Source organism: Protopterus annectens, chromosome 12.part0, assembly GCF_019279795.1.
Source record: "Protopterus annectens isolate FY-2018-M chromosome 12.part0, PAN1.0, whole genome shotgun sequence".
NCBI classification, from domain to species: domain Eukaryota; kingdom Metazoa; phylum Chordata; order Ceratodontiformes; family Protopteridae; genus Protopterus; species Protopterus annectens.
Genome location: NC_056746.1, coordinates 1,387,205,784 through 1,387,219,270, shown reverse-complemented (window position 1 = coordinate 1,387,219,270; position 13,487 = coordinate 1,387,205,784). Strand labels below are relative to the sequence as shown.

Sequence of the window (13,487 nt, the reverse complement as noted above, 5' to 3'; positions counted from 1 at the left end):
GTTTCCACTTGTGGGGATCCATGATGTTCCTGCTTAGGTTGTCTGCCAATGTGTGTTTTTTCCTGGCAGGAATTGAGCTTGTAATTGAACTTGGTAAGCCAGTGCTGTGTTCCACAAGGTCATTGCTTGCCTGCATAGAGGGTAGGAGTGTGTACCCCCTTGCTTATGTACCACATTACTGTGGTGTTGTCTGTCATTATAAGCTGTCCTGGATGTAAGAGGTCCTTGAAGGCTGTCAAAGCATTCTGTACAGCTAGCATTTTTTTTTGATTGGTGTGCAGATTTCTTTGATCTGCAGTTCATATGCCGTGAACGCACTGTCCTGCCATGGGTGGCCCCCCAGGCATAGTCCAATGCATCTGTTGTCATAGTTTGCCTGGCTGGGGGTAAGGTGAAAGGCTGACCCTTGCTGAGGTGACATGCCTGTGACCACCATAGAAACTCCTGTTGAAGGCAGGGAATGAGAGGTATCATTGTTTCCAAGCTGTGGCTGTGTTGAGTCCATACGCTTTTCAGGTACCATTGTAATTTCCTCATATGCAGTTTTGCAAATGGTATTAGTAGTATGCAAGATGCCATGAAGCCCAAGGCCTGCAGAATTTTTCTTGCAGGGAGTTGGGTCTTTGTTGCCATTATTTTGAAGTATTGAGTTAGTTGTAGTTTGCCTGGTGTCAGATAAGCCATCTGGGCCGTTGTATTCAAGCTGGCACCAAGGAATGTCATTTTGTGAGGGCACTAGTTTTGATTTCTTTTCGTTTACTGTGTACCCTAGGCAACTTAGAAGGTGTTTTACAAAAGCCAGATGTTGTAAGAGAATGTCCTTGCTTTCTGCTTGGATGAGGCAGTCGTTCAGGTATGGGTATATTTGAATTCCTCTTTGTCTGCAGTATGTAATTACTGGTGCCAGGCATTTTGTGAAGACCCTGGGCGCAGTAGATAAGCCAAAGGGCAGTGCAGAGAATTAGTAATGGGTTGAACCTGCAATGAAACGGAGGTATCTTCTGCAATTTTGTCTGATAGGGACATGCAGGTATGCCTCTGAGGTCCAACGTTACTAGTCAAGCTTTCTTGCCCAACATGGGAAGAAGCTGCTGTAGTGTTAGCATCTTGAATTTGGGTACTTGCAAGAAGTCGTTTAGAATCTAAAGGTCCAGAATGGGTCTCCAAGCCTTGTCCTTTCTGGGGACTAGAAAGAGCCTTGAGTAAAATCCTTGGCCTTGCTCCTGTGTAGGTACCAGTTGAATGGTTCTCATGTCCATGAGAGCTGTAATTTGTTTTTGTGCCTCTGCCCATTGATTTTGTGGCAGGTTTGGCATTCCTTTTATCCTTGGCAAGGTGTGGAAACGGAATCTGTATCCTTGTGAGATAATGTCTAGGACCCATTTGTCCTTTGTGATGATGCGCCAGTCGTCTGTAAAAAGTGCTAATTTTCCTCCCAAGGGAGCTGCCAAGAGAGCTTTGCTTGGCAGTTTGGGGTTTAAGTCATTGTGTTTGTCTTCTAGTAGTTTGGGACCTGTCTTCTCCTACCTTCTGTGTTGCAGTGCCCCATTGGCAAGGTTTGTAAGGGATTTGTGCTTGACCTCTGCCCCTTGGGCGTCTGTATTTACCTCTCTGTGGTCTGTCAGAAGCTGGAAAGGACCAATTTTTTGTTGGCCAATTTCTGCTGAAGCGTGGGGGTTGTACCTGTAAGAAATCTTTGACCGTCTGCATAGATTTTGCCTTATCCTCCATTTTCTTTAAAACTTCTGCTTCAACTCCAAATAAGACATCCTGCTGTAAGGGTGCATCTAGTAACTTTGCTTTAACATGATCAGGCAGTTTTTGTTCCTTTAACCAAGCATGCCTACATATAACAGACCCAGTAACAGCTGCTCTACAGGAAGCTTACAAGGAATCAAATCCACATTGTAAAGTATGTTTGCCCACCTGTTCAGCTGCATGCAACAGATCCTGCATTTCCTTGAATTCAGACTGTTGAGGGTGCATGCTCATCTTTTGTTTTATTTGAGACATTAGGAATTGCTGGTATTTCAGCTTGTGAAATTGACAATTTAGTGCTCTCATAGCTAGATTAGCTGAGGTGTAAACCTTCTTCCCCCACCTATCTAGTGCTCTGGAGTCCCTTTCAGAGGGTACAGGATTTTTAGTCATAGAAGCCTTAGCCCCTTTGGGACCCTAGGAGATTGTCTCTGGGTCAGCAACAGGGCTTTTATAAAGGAATTTGTGTGAGTCAGGCACTCTAATATCTGTCTGGTTTGGCTGGAGCAGAAGGCAGAGAATCTGGATTTAGACTAGATTCTAAGTAAACATCATCCACAATGTCTAAAGCTGGAGGGATAGCAAGTGGTCTGTGCTGGGGGAGTAAAAGAAACTCTCGGAGCCTTTTCTTTGAGTCGGAGTAGTCTTGACCTTCCCAGTGGAAATGTTCCCTCGTGGTATGTAAGGTTTCCCCAAAGGAATAGTCTTCAGGGGGAGAAGCTGAGGGAATGGAATCTTCAGCATCAGAATCTTCATAAGGGGGAAAGGAGTAATCCTGTTCCTCAGAGGAGCCTGAGGAAATAGACACTTGATCAGAGGAGGCATAATCCTCCTCTTGTCTAGGCCTTTTGTCTGGGGGGGGTTGGGAACCCCTGATTAAAGAAATCAAATCTTCAGCCATTTTAAGCATCTGTTTCTTAGGCATGGGGCCTTGAACTGGAGATTGATGTGCAGTCTTTTTTGGTTTTAGAGAATTAAGCTTAGCATAAGATTTTATGGTGAGAGTAGTCGGTCTGACGACACCTTCTGTAACCGAAGGTGTTTCCACAGCACCGACTTCTCCTTCTGCAATGTTGTCGGTAGGGCCTAAAGAAAAAGGCTGCGTCGGCCTAGAACTCTGAGAATCTGAAGCGGTCTGGGGTTGCAATTCTGCGGTCGCCAGGGGCTGCGTAGGCACCTCACTGAAAACCGGAGAACCGGCGACCAGCCCAGCTGAGGCCTCGGAGTCTGGCTTGGATCTAGGCTGCCTGTCTATCTTTGCGTTTTTTATGCATGCCGGTAGTCGGTTGCTCCGAAGGCATAGTGTAATTAAATTTCTTACCGAAGTAATGTCGTGCGAAATCAAAGCATCGCTTTATAGTTCGCTTATTGAACCTAGCACAAAACCAACAACCAGTGACGTTGTGGTCTGGGCCTAGGCAAGGAATACAATAAGAATGAAAGTCCTTATGAGGTATTTGCTTCCCACAAGAAATGCAATTGTTAACTTTTTCTGACATCGGACTGAGGCAAGAAAAGGTTCCCCAACAGGGTACTTAGCTTTGAAGACTTCGGACTGAAATTCGATTCGAAAATCTCAGGTGTCGGCCGACCGGCACTTGCGAATTGCTTCTGCTTCGGGCACCGCGCGGCAAGAAAGACTGGAGAAAATGGCGTCGGATGCCACTTATATACCCCTGGCGCACTGTCAGGGAAGAAGCGACAGCGACCGACCCCAGACCAAGACTTTGGAATTCAGGCCTACTGCAGTACCGCCTGACGACAGGATAACCTAAGTGTGATGACTGCAGCAGGGTAACATGATGAACATCAGATAAAGCAGAAGACTTCCCATAAGAATCAGGGAGGTCAGAAATAACTTGATAGGCCTGGGCAATCAAAGCCAAAGCACATCTGGTCATGTGGGTCTGGTAATTGATGGCCCTAACGGCCAAAGTAGTAGTATAGACCACTTCCAGTCTTCTTCATTGCCCTAGTATCCTTATAGTTCATAGGTTCATAGATAGTACTAGGCTAACTGCACCTGGGGGCCATTTTAAGCCTAGCCAATTACTGCATGTGGGAATCAAACACTGAACCTTCTGTCTGTAAGGTAAACACTAACAATTATGTCCAATCTATCTGAAAGCAGAAGCTTGAGGAGAACAAAAGTTTAGAACACTTGTCAGAGGAGGCTGGCACCACAGCAGGGTCTGAATTATAAAAACTGACAATGCTCAGGAATCTTACACAACCTGTCAGTTTACTATGGAGCAGGGGTGGAGAATCAGGAGTCTTAGAGGCAGCTATAAAGGTGTCTAACAAAGAAGCCAACACAGCAGGTACTGCAAAAGGTTTTGAAATGTACATCTGAAGCAGCTCATAATACCTGAAATAACCAAGTGCTTTTGCCAAAAAATATGGCTTCATCAGAGTCATAAAAAGCAGCCTTCAGACTATCTATTTTAGGTTATTTAATTTTAAAGTGTTTATATGTTTTTAGAAGTTGTTTTGATTTTTATGTCTTTAAATACGCAATGTGAACACACTGGGTGTTGCAAGAACAATTTTAATTTTGATGTGTCCTTTGGTGATCAGATGTGCTTAATGGACAATTGTGTAGATAACAGATAGACTGAAGGTTGCCTGCAGCCATACCACCGTGAATGCTCCCTATCTAGTCTGATCTCGAAAGCTAAGCAGGGTCGGGCCTGGTTAGTACTTGGAAGGAAGACTGCCTGGGAATAACAGGTGCTGTAGGCTACCACTCCACAAAGGGGGTGCGCCACCACGGACCCCAGAAACTACTACCCCATTATCCTGACGAGCCTGGTCTGCAAGGCTATGGAACGTATCATCTTTCAGCTTATAAATAAAGACATAGGTAACCTCCAAACCCTGGGCTCCACTCAGTTTGGGTTTGTAAAAGGTAGATCATGTCGACTAAACCTGACTGACTTCTTTGAAGCAGTCACTAGAGCCATAGACGAGAGCAAGGTAGTGCACACAGCCTATCTTGACCTCGCCAAGGCTTGACACCATCCCCCACTCTAGAATTATAGATAAACTCACTAAACTGGGCATAAATCCCTATGTCACAAGATGGGTGGCCAACTGACTCACTAACAGAACCCACACAGTAAAAGTAGCCGACTTAAAGTCCAACTTCAGACCAGTGGCGAGTGGAGTACTACAGGGTTCGGTCCTGGGTCCTCTCCTATCTGGCATCTTCTTCTCTGAAATACAGGCCAACACAGAAGGTCTTTGGCTAACAAAGTTCACACATAACTGCATACTGGGAGCCATAACAGAATCACCTAATTATGTAGACATTCTACAAAAGGACCTCACAGAGACAGATGCTTGGTGTCAAAGTGAAGGCCTCAAGCTCAATGCCAAGAAGTCCATGGTCATTCCCTTTGGGAAAAATTCTGTACCCATGAACTAACACATAGGCAGTAGCTGACTAAACACTGAAAGTGTGATAAGAGACCTCGGGACACAGGCGGACAAGTAGTCTCTCCTTTGATAACCACATCGCCACAGCAGTCAAGAAATCCTTCTATGTGGCACACCTCATCAAAAAGGGTTCTCCTTTACAAAAAAAGAGGTCATTGTTCCTCTCTACTCATCCCTAATCTGACCCATTATAGAGTACAATGCCCAGTTTGGCATGCATCTCAAGACACCTACAACTGGAAAGGCCACAGAAATCGGCCTCAAATAGATGCCATACGCAGACCATCTCAAACACTCCAGCTCTACTCAGTCGCATATCGCCTACTCAGAGGCAATTTCTACCTAACATACAAGGCTATGTCAAACCCAGAACTGTTGGACATACTGCACTTAAAGAAATCCCAATCTCTCTCAACCACACTCTCCAGGGACCTAAACCTTGTCACCACAACAAACAGAACATACTGGAGGGATAGATTCCTGTCCCAGAGACTTCCCATACTCTAGAACAAACTACCCAGTCATATCAAGCAAAGCTCCTCATTGGCCCTCTTTAAAAAAAAAAATCTTGACTACTGGATGGGAAATAGAAAATTCACCCCGGGGATCATTTCTGTGGCACTGCTTGACAGGGGCATAGGAAAATAATTTTCTTGGGTGGCGAAAGCCAGGGAACCTTTTTGGCTAGGCTTATATGGGCCCCTGGACAAATAGGTTCATAAGTAGGTACTAGGCTACAACTCTGATGAAGCCATATTAACTTTTGGCAAAAGCACTTAGTCGTATGTTCCGTTATTAAAGTGATCTTTTTTATTCCATTTTTTGGAAGTGTTCTCATTTGTTAGTGGCGTTCCTGCTTGGAATTTTGCAGTGTGTCAGCTCATACCTCTTCTGGATAGTCACCCAAGAAGAATCCCATTTAAAATACTTCCACATTCTGGCTACTGTGTCCCCAAAAGATCTCTTCCAAAGACGACTCAGGGCTAACAGACTCCTCTTCATCAGAACCAGAAGCCAGTGGAGACCGCATCTGGGAAGAATAAGACAATGACTTTTCATCAGATTCTGAATCCTCATCCAAGGAATCAGGTTCCCTGGGCCTTCTGGAAGGAGTAGAAGTCCAAGGCGGAGTAGGGACAGGAACTCCTTGGGGAGGATCAGGGCCATTAAAGCATTAAATATACCCAGAGTAAACTCCTGCCATTCTCTGAGAGTCCTTCGGATGTACAGAAGAATGCTTAGTCTTCTGTTTTTTTTTCCTGGTAGGGATTTCAGCCTCAAGGACAAGAGATTCTGAACCCTGACGGGATTCAATAAGAGTACCCAGAACCTTTTCTCCAACAAGAATCCACAGAATTCCTTTAGAGCCCTCTGACATAAATCAACCATAGTTCCCCCTCAACGTCCAGAGCACACACCTGCAAAGACTCAGAGGAAGTGCAAAAGGAAGTATCCATGCTGGCTTCTGAAAGGGCTGTGGCAGAGGAATCCAGAGTCTATACCAAATGGCCTACAGAGCTATCACCAGCTTCCAGAGAGACATCTAATAGAGGCTGGGCAGCCAAGGAATCCAGACTAGATTTCCTGGCCTTCTTACTTAAAGTACATTGATTCTGCCATGCAAAGCTGGGATAACTGCTTAAGTCTACGGTTCTCTATTTAGATGGCCAGGGAAGGCAACCAGCTTCTCAGTCTTCAGCACAAATGCCTTACAAATACTACAGAAGCTATGGTCATGCAAAGCACCCAAACAAAACACTGTTTGTGGCTATCCTTATGGAGAATCTGCCTCCCACACCGACATTTTCTCCTTCTTGGATGACGAACTCCAGGTAAATCAAAGAAAAGCAATACCAACAGTAAAAAGAAAAAAAGACCCAGACAGGGAATGTGAAGAAATCAGACACCGTCATCAGTGCTAGCATGTCTGGCTGAAGTTTTGTACATAATTTCAGATTAATCTGAGTAACGTATGCCAGCATGACCAGGCTCAAGGAAGAGGGGAGTCTGTACACTGGAACAAAGGTTTGTTGTACAGAGTGGACTCCTGAAGGTGGGCTAGAAGGTAAGGTAATACAGTTCCTGGTAGTGCTTAGAGCTTACTGTCTGCCACTTTTAGCTGTAGCAAATGACATCCCTTTTTCAGGTCATATGGGTATAAAACATACTAAGACGTATTATGCAAAGTTTTTATTGGCCTGGCATTGCAAAGGATGTGGTAGGATACTGGTGGACTTGTGAACAGTGCCAAAAAATTGGCATGGCAGGGGACAGCCTTTGCCTGTTACTGAAGGGCTGTTTCAGAGGGTGGCCATGGATATTGTGAGACTCCCTGAGTACTCAAAGTTCTACAGGGAAGAAATATATCCTGCTGGCAGTAGATTATGCTACAAGATACCCTGACACAGCAGTTCTGTTGTCTATTACGGCAGAGCGCTTTGCTAGAAATCATCAGCAGGGTACGTTTTCCGAGGGAGATACTGACTGAGCAGCCAACTTCCTGTCAGACCTGCTGACTTGTTTGTGGAAGTATTGTGGGGTGAAACATGTAAAGACCACCCGCTATCATCCCCAGACTAATGGTCTTGTGGAAAGGTTAAACTCTACATTAAAAGACTATGCTATGGCATTTGCAGACCAATTTAAAAGGGCAATGTTAACCATTAAACCTACTAAAGTGTAAGGTGGGTATGGCAGAGGTCACTTAGTTGGGACACAGCACTGGGTCCGGTAAGAGTAGGCCAGAACTTGTCTAAGTGGAAGCTATTCAAGCATGGCCAGTTCCTGCTACTAAAAGGAAGCAAGAGGGACAGTGGGGTACTATAGAAAATGTGTGCCCAATTACAGTACAATAGCTGCACCTACTGACCTAGCTAGGAAAAATAAACCAGATAAGGTAATGCTGAGCACAGACTGAGCAGGCATTCCAAAAATTGAGATTTTGGGAGGAACCCCCCCCATGTTAGCCAGCCCAGATTATATTGAATAATTTATTGTGCAAGTAGATGCTTCAAATTATGGGGTGGGGGAGGCTGTACTTGGCCATCTTTCCTCAGAATAAGAAGAGCACTCAGTGGTATATCTTGGCCGTAGACTTCAACCTAGGGAAGAATGTTATGCAGCTGTGGAGAAAAAATGTCTAGCCATAGTATGGGCATTGCAGAATGTGCAGCCCTATCTTTAAGAAAATTCATTGTACTCTCAGACCATAACCCTTTAAACATGACTAGAGAGAGTCAGCAAGCAAAATGCCAAGTTACTAAGGGGAGAGTCTAGGATTGCAAGCATATGACAAGACAATACAACACTGCAGTGGGGTTAATGCCAATGCAGAAGACTGTCCAGGAGAGGAATGGGTGGATATATTCCCAGGCAGGCCCAATTTTCTCAAACATCGTTTTTCAAGGGTCACTTGAGTTATGGGGGGGGGGTGAAGAAATTAGACACTGTCAACATGTCTGACTGAAGTTGTACACAATTTCAGATGAACCTGTGCAATGTATGCCAGCATGACTAACTATGATATTGTAAGTTTTTACTTGATTAACACTATTTGTACAGGATGTTTAAAAAGTTAGACATGTAACAGAACACAGTTTAACTGCACATGGTTGTACAGGAGATTCTAAATGCAGACTGTCTCAGAGTCAGCTGATCTACAGATGACGTCATCGGACTTTATTCAGATGCTCTGTGTTTACTGTCAGATTTGAAAGAGTGAAATGAAAATAACTAACAGTTGATACAGATAACCTAACTTATAAAAGACAGTTTAAACAGTTGAGTTTTCAGCTGTGTTCACAGTTGTGTTACTGTACTGAGCAGTGGAACAGTTGATACCAAAGGACTCACCAAGGACTGTAAACTTGCCTTTGCTCTGTTGTAATATTTAGTTTAGATCAGGGACAGTGCTCTTCGGTTAAATATGAAATTGTAGCCAATTCGTTTTCTAAATGTTAGACTTCTATCCTTCAGTATTTCATTTTTCTGGTGATTGAATTCTGTTTAATGAAATTGCTGTTTTACATTTTTAATCATTTTTGCTCATTATTAATTATCTAACATTGGTGCAGCAGTTGCATTGTCACCTCACAGCAAGAGGCTCACCTGTTCGATTCTCAGCTGGAATGTCTTCTGTGCGGCTTCTGCATGTCCTTGCATTCGTGTGGATTTCCTCAGTGTGCTCCAGTTTCCTCCCACATTCCAAGTTGGACTTTCCCAGTAAATAAATGTTAAATAAATAAATAAAAATAAACATATATTGTGGCTAGTCAATTAGTGTATTCTTTAGTGATTTGAGAATGCTTATACCGGCTTTGATAATTCCCGGGCTACTCCAAAAGCCTGGCTGCTTTAGACATATGTTACCATTAGTTTTGATATCTAATTTTAATAATTGGACACCCCCTTGAAAGGGCAAACAGATGTTCTCATTGGTGGCAGCATTTTCCCATATCATTTGGGGGAAGGGACACAGCTGTAAATCTGTATCAGGCTTTTCCAGAAGTGTTTGGATGTATGAGATTCAATTTAAGTGAGTGTATCAGAGGTCTTAAACTGAGATACATTGTTCTGGAGTGTATAAGGAGTTAAACGAGGGGTGGACAGAAGTATGCAGTCCAGTCCCAGGTTGTAGAGCGTGTTCCTGTTGTTCTCTTAGGGGAAATTATGAAATATTACTCCTGTTTAAATGACAGTCTCACACTGGAGTTAGTAGTGAGGATTGAATCTCCTTAGTTACTGACCCAGGATACTGGGGATGTCACATATTGTTGGCACTTCAGTGGGACATTAACCAGATGTCACAGGGCATTTACCTGATGGCTAGGTATTCAGCACAACTAAGGGCGTTCAGACTGATTACAAATGATAGTGTTTGGACTGTCAGTAAAGATGTTCTGGGTACCTGCGTCTGTATGTCACATTCATACCCTATGTCCTGTATGAGAATCATACATGTGACACTGGGCACATTCAAGATCTAAATAAAGGCTTTGGTATTCTGGCCAGTCATTGTGCTATCATTGATATGAGATCCCTAAAGTTAAGAATACTGCAACAGTGATATACGACATTTCTTAAGAACAATGCTACCTATTGTAATTCTAGGACTCGCACTTATGGAAAGTACAAGAAAACAGAAAATATCAAATGGTACTGCTCACTTTTAAATGTTGCTTTTTGTAGCAGTGCTGCCCCCCTATACAGCAACTCAAGATCACTACACCTCCGAGGGAACAGAATACTCAGAGAAATATCCATCTCAGATTTGCTATATGCATGTCTATATTTTCGTTCAATCTTGTTATCCAGGAATCACAGTACTTCTGTACAAACTGTGGTGGTGGGGCTAGTGTGTGGATGTGTTAGGCTTGGCTTAAGTAAGCTATAAATCCCCCCACTGAGGGAGAAATTACCCATTGAGATTTGCTTAAGACAACACCATTCTCATCCTCCATTTCTTAGGTAAGGAAAGGATAGCATCCTGCGGTCAGTCAGCTTTTCTTGTGCATTACTGTAAGGATGAACCACCACCGGTCGGAAAGCTTATGCATACAAGCTCCTGAAAATAAGTGCATGAAGATCTTCGCATGGAGATGATGCTGATGATGGTCTTGGCTGTGGCCCTTGCATCACTGCAGCAATCATCCATTGCTGTTGTAACCAGACAGACAGAGAGCCTGAGCAGCTATAGGGATTGGGACTGGGGCTGGGATGGCCAGTGGCAGTGGGGACTAGCATAAGGTTATGTGACACCTGGGACACTGGCATCAGGCAAGTCCAGTAGGGGGTCCTAAAAATGGAAAGCAATGTTGCACAACTACTGCCAGATGGAGTGAAAAAAACAGGCACCAATGGAAGAACCCACAACTCTAGGCATCAGAAACTGCACGGAAAGCCATGCCTATGAACCCTAGACACTAATCTATGCAGCTGTAAGGGCAGTCTATAAATTGCACAAAAATGTCCAAGTCTACCTGTAGTAGAATCAATGACTGAATAGGCCCAACCACACCAGCTCAAGAACCTGTTACACTACAAATGGGGGTTGGGGCTAGATAAGCAAGAAACCAGCACTGCTCACAAATACAAACAGATCCAGCCACAGCATGACCTGTTTCTGCTAATCAGATGAAGGGTGGATGCCAGCTGTGGGGATGGGTACATCCAATATTTTAACGTTATCCCTCACCCTAGGGAAGAGCACAACAGTGCAGTACTGAGAACAGTAATACTGTCAGCTAATCAGGGGCTTGGTGGATGTCAGATTTGGGAAGGCCATACTGGGTATTTGCAGACATCCACCACCCCTGTAGAGGGCACAACCAAGTAGTCCAATAGAAATTCACACTGTTATTCCAAAAGCTAAGACAGAATCTGTAAGATTGACAGGCTGTTGTATAAAAATGGAGGACCTTACCTATGAAGAAGGGGGTCTGGATGCACATAGATCTACCGGTATGAAGTTCAAATGGAAAGACCAAGGCAAACGTGAGAAAGCAGAACCTAAAATTACCTTTCTTTTTGTGTCAAAGGAAAAGAAAGCTCCTTATGTTCTTTGCTCTCTTTATACACAATGAATAAAAAGAACCCGGCTGAAGAGGAGTTGGTATTCCCTTCATTTTGGCTGAACTTCATTGTTAAAAGGAAACATTTAAAATACTTTCTAATACCTTCATTAAATTCTAGATGAAAAAAAATCCCAATATTTCACATCAGGCTTGGGTCTCAGTAAAATAAGAAGTGTGCACCAATCGTTTGTATTACCTTCTTATCAAAGGGGACCCTCGGAACCTGGAGAGGTACAAACAGGGAAAAGCATATAGAGGCACAGGGATGTAATGCAATAGAAACTAGAGTTGTAGTCTTATATCCAGCTGTAGAAAGTGACTTAGCAAAGCTAAATGGCTGGTAAATGTGAAATATACTTTTAGGTCAGAAACGAAGAGGTTCCCCCTTTACTGTTCACTACATAAGAATGCAACAGAAAGGTTTTTCTACTTTTACTGATGTACTAACATTACTCAAGGTCAAAGCTGCAGGACTTCATTGTCACAAGCAGGAGTTTCAGCATTTTTCTTTACTTATGAAGCCATACTGGAATCACATTCTAGGACTACACACACTTCAGTGTTTCTTGCATAAAACTACTGCAATACTGTCTGACAAGGTAGGAATAGCTGCCATATAAACAGTGAATGTTTAAGCAGAGATTTTTCTGGAAAATATAAAATAATTACAGGAAAAATAAAATATAAAAATAATTCGAGGAAGATGTGTACCCTACTAAACCTTGATCAAACTCTTAATAGTTAGCCAAACTTGTGTGCAAAGCACAGACATTAAATAAATCCTGAATGTAGCAGACTACACAAAAGCTACCACAGTGACATGTTATGGCAAAGTTCTAAATGGGCAAAAGTACAGCTGTGCAAGTAAACATACCATAACCGTAAATGTTTGAAAAATCACTGCTGCAGCAGCCTTAGCTGTATGGGTTATAGCCTACCAAGGATTTAACAGCCGGCCACTACTAAAGCCTCAGGGCTCTTTCACATGCCTAGACAGTTAATCAACTCAAGATGAGCTGAGCTGACTAAGACAGGTTTGAGCTTTCACACCAACAGAAAGATGGGCTAAGCCCTGAAAGGGCAATGCTAGGAACAAAAAAAAAAAAAAAAAAAGTTCTCGCACTGACATAACACATGAAAAAAGGGTAGTGGAGGGAGAAAGCGGCTACTGCAGCAGTGATCATTCAAACATAAGACTGTTGGGGAAAGTTCACATACACAACAGCAGTATGCTCATCATACTGGCAAATTGCTGCAGTAGCCGTAGGCATATGGGTGGATTACCACAGCTTACATTTGGGAAGCGGATGGAGAAGAGTCGAGGAGCCCCTACAGAATGGTCCTTGCAAAGCCTGATCTGGACCTAGAGAAAGAATAAAGCTTACAGTGCTCTGTAAATCTACAAAGGACCAATCAGCAGCTACTAGAACACTTGTAGAATCCAACCCTTTCCAAAAAGCCATAGATGAAACCAAGGCTGTGGCACAGTGGATCTTGACCCTGCCTGGAATATGTTTGTTATGGTGAGTATAACAAAAGGTAATAGCTTTAGGCAACCTATGTTTTGACATATAATGAGCGTACCTCCTAATGCTAAAGTACACCTATCAGTAACTAACAAAAACAGTACTCAAAATGAAGTGCTGCACAACGATGGCCAATGAAGTACGATTCTCTTGAGAAATAGGTAGCGCAATTAAATGATATAAAACTTGTAAA

The 13,487-nt window shown here is 43.3% G+C and overlaps 1 protein-coding gene and 1 pseudogene across 1 annotated transcript in view; one reads left to right on the top strand and one right to left on the bottom strand.

Moving 5' to 3' along the window:
* The window catches only part of TBC1D20 (TBC1 domain family member 20), a gene marked incomplete at its 3' end in the record, with an annotated part of 536,871 nt that overhangs the window by 135,946 nt on the left and 387,438 nt on the right, over nucleotides 1-13,487 (bottom strand).
* On the top strand, nucleotides 4,382-4,500 carry LOC122817475 (annotated as a pseudogene).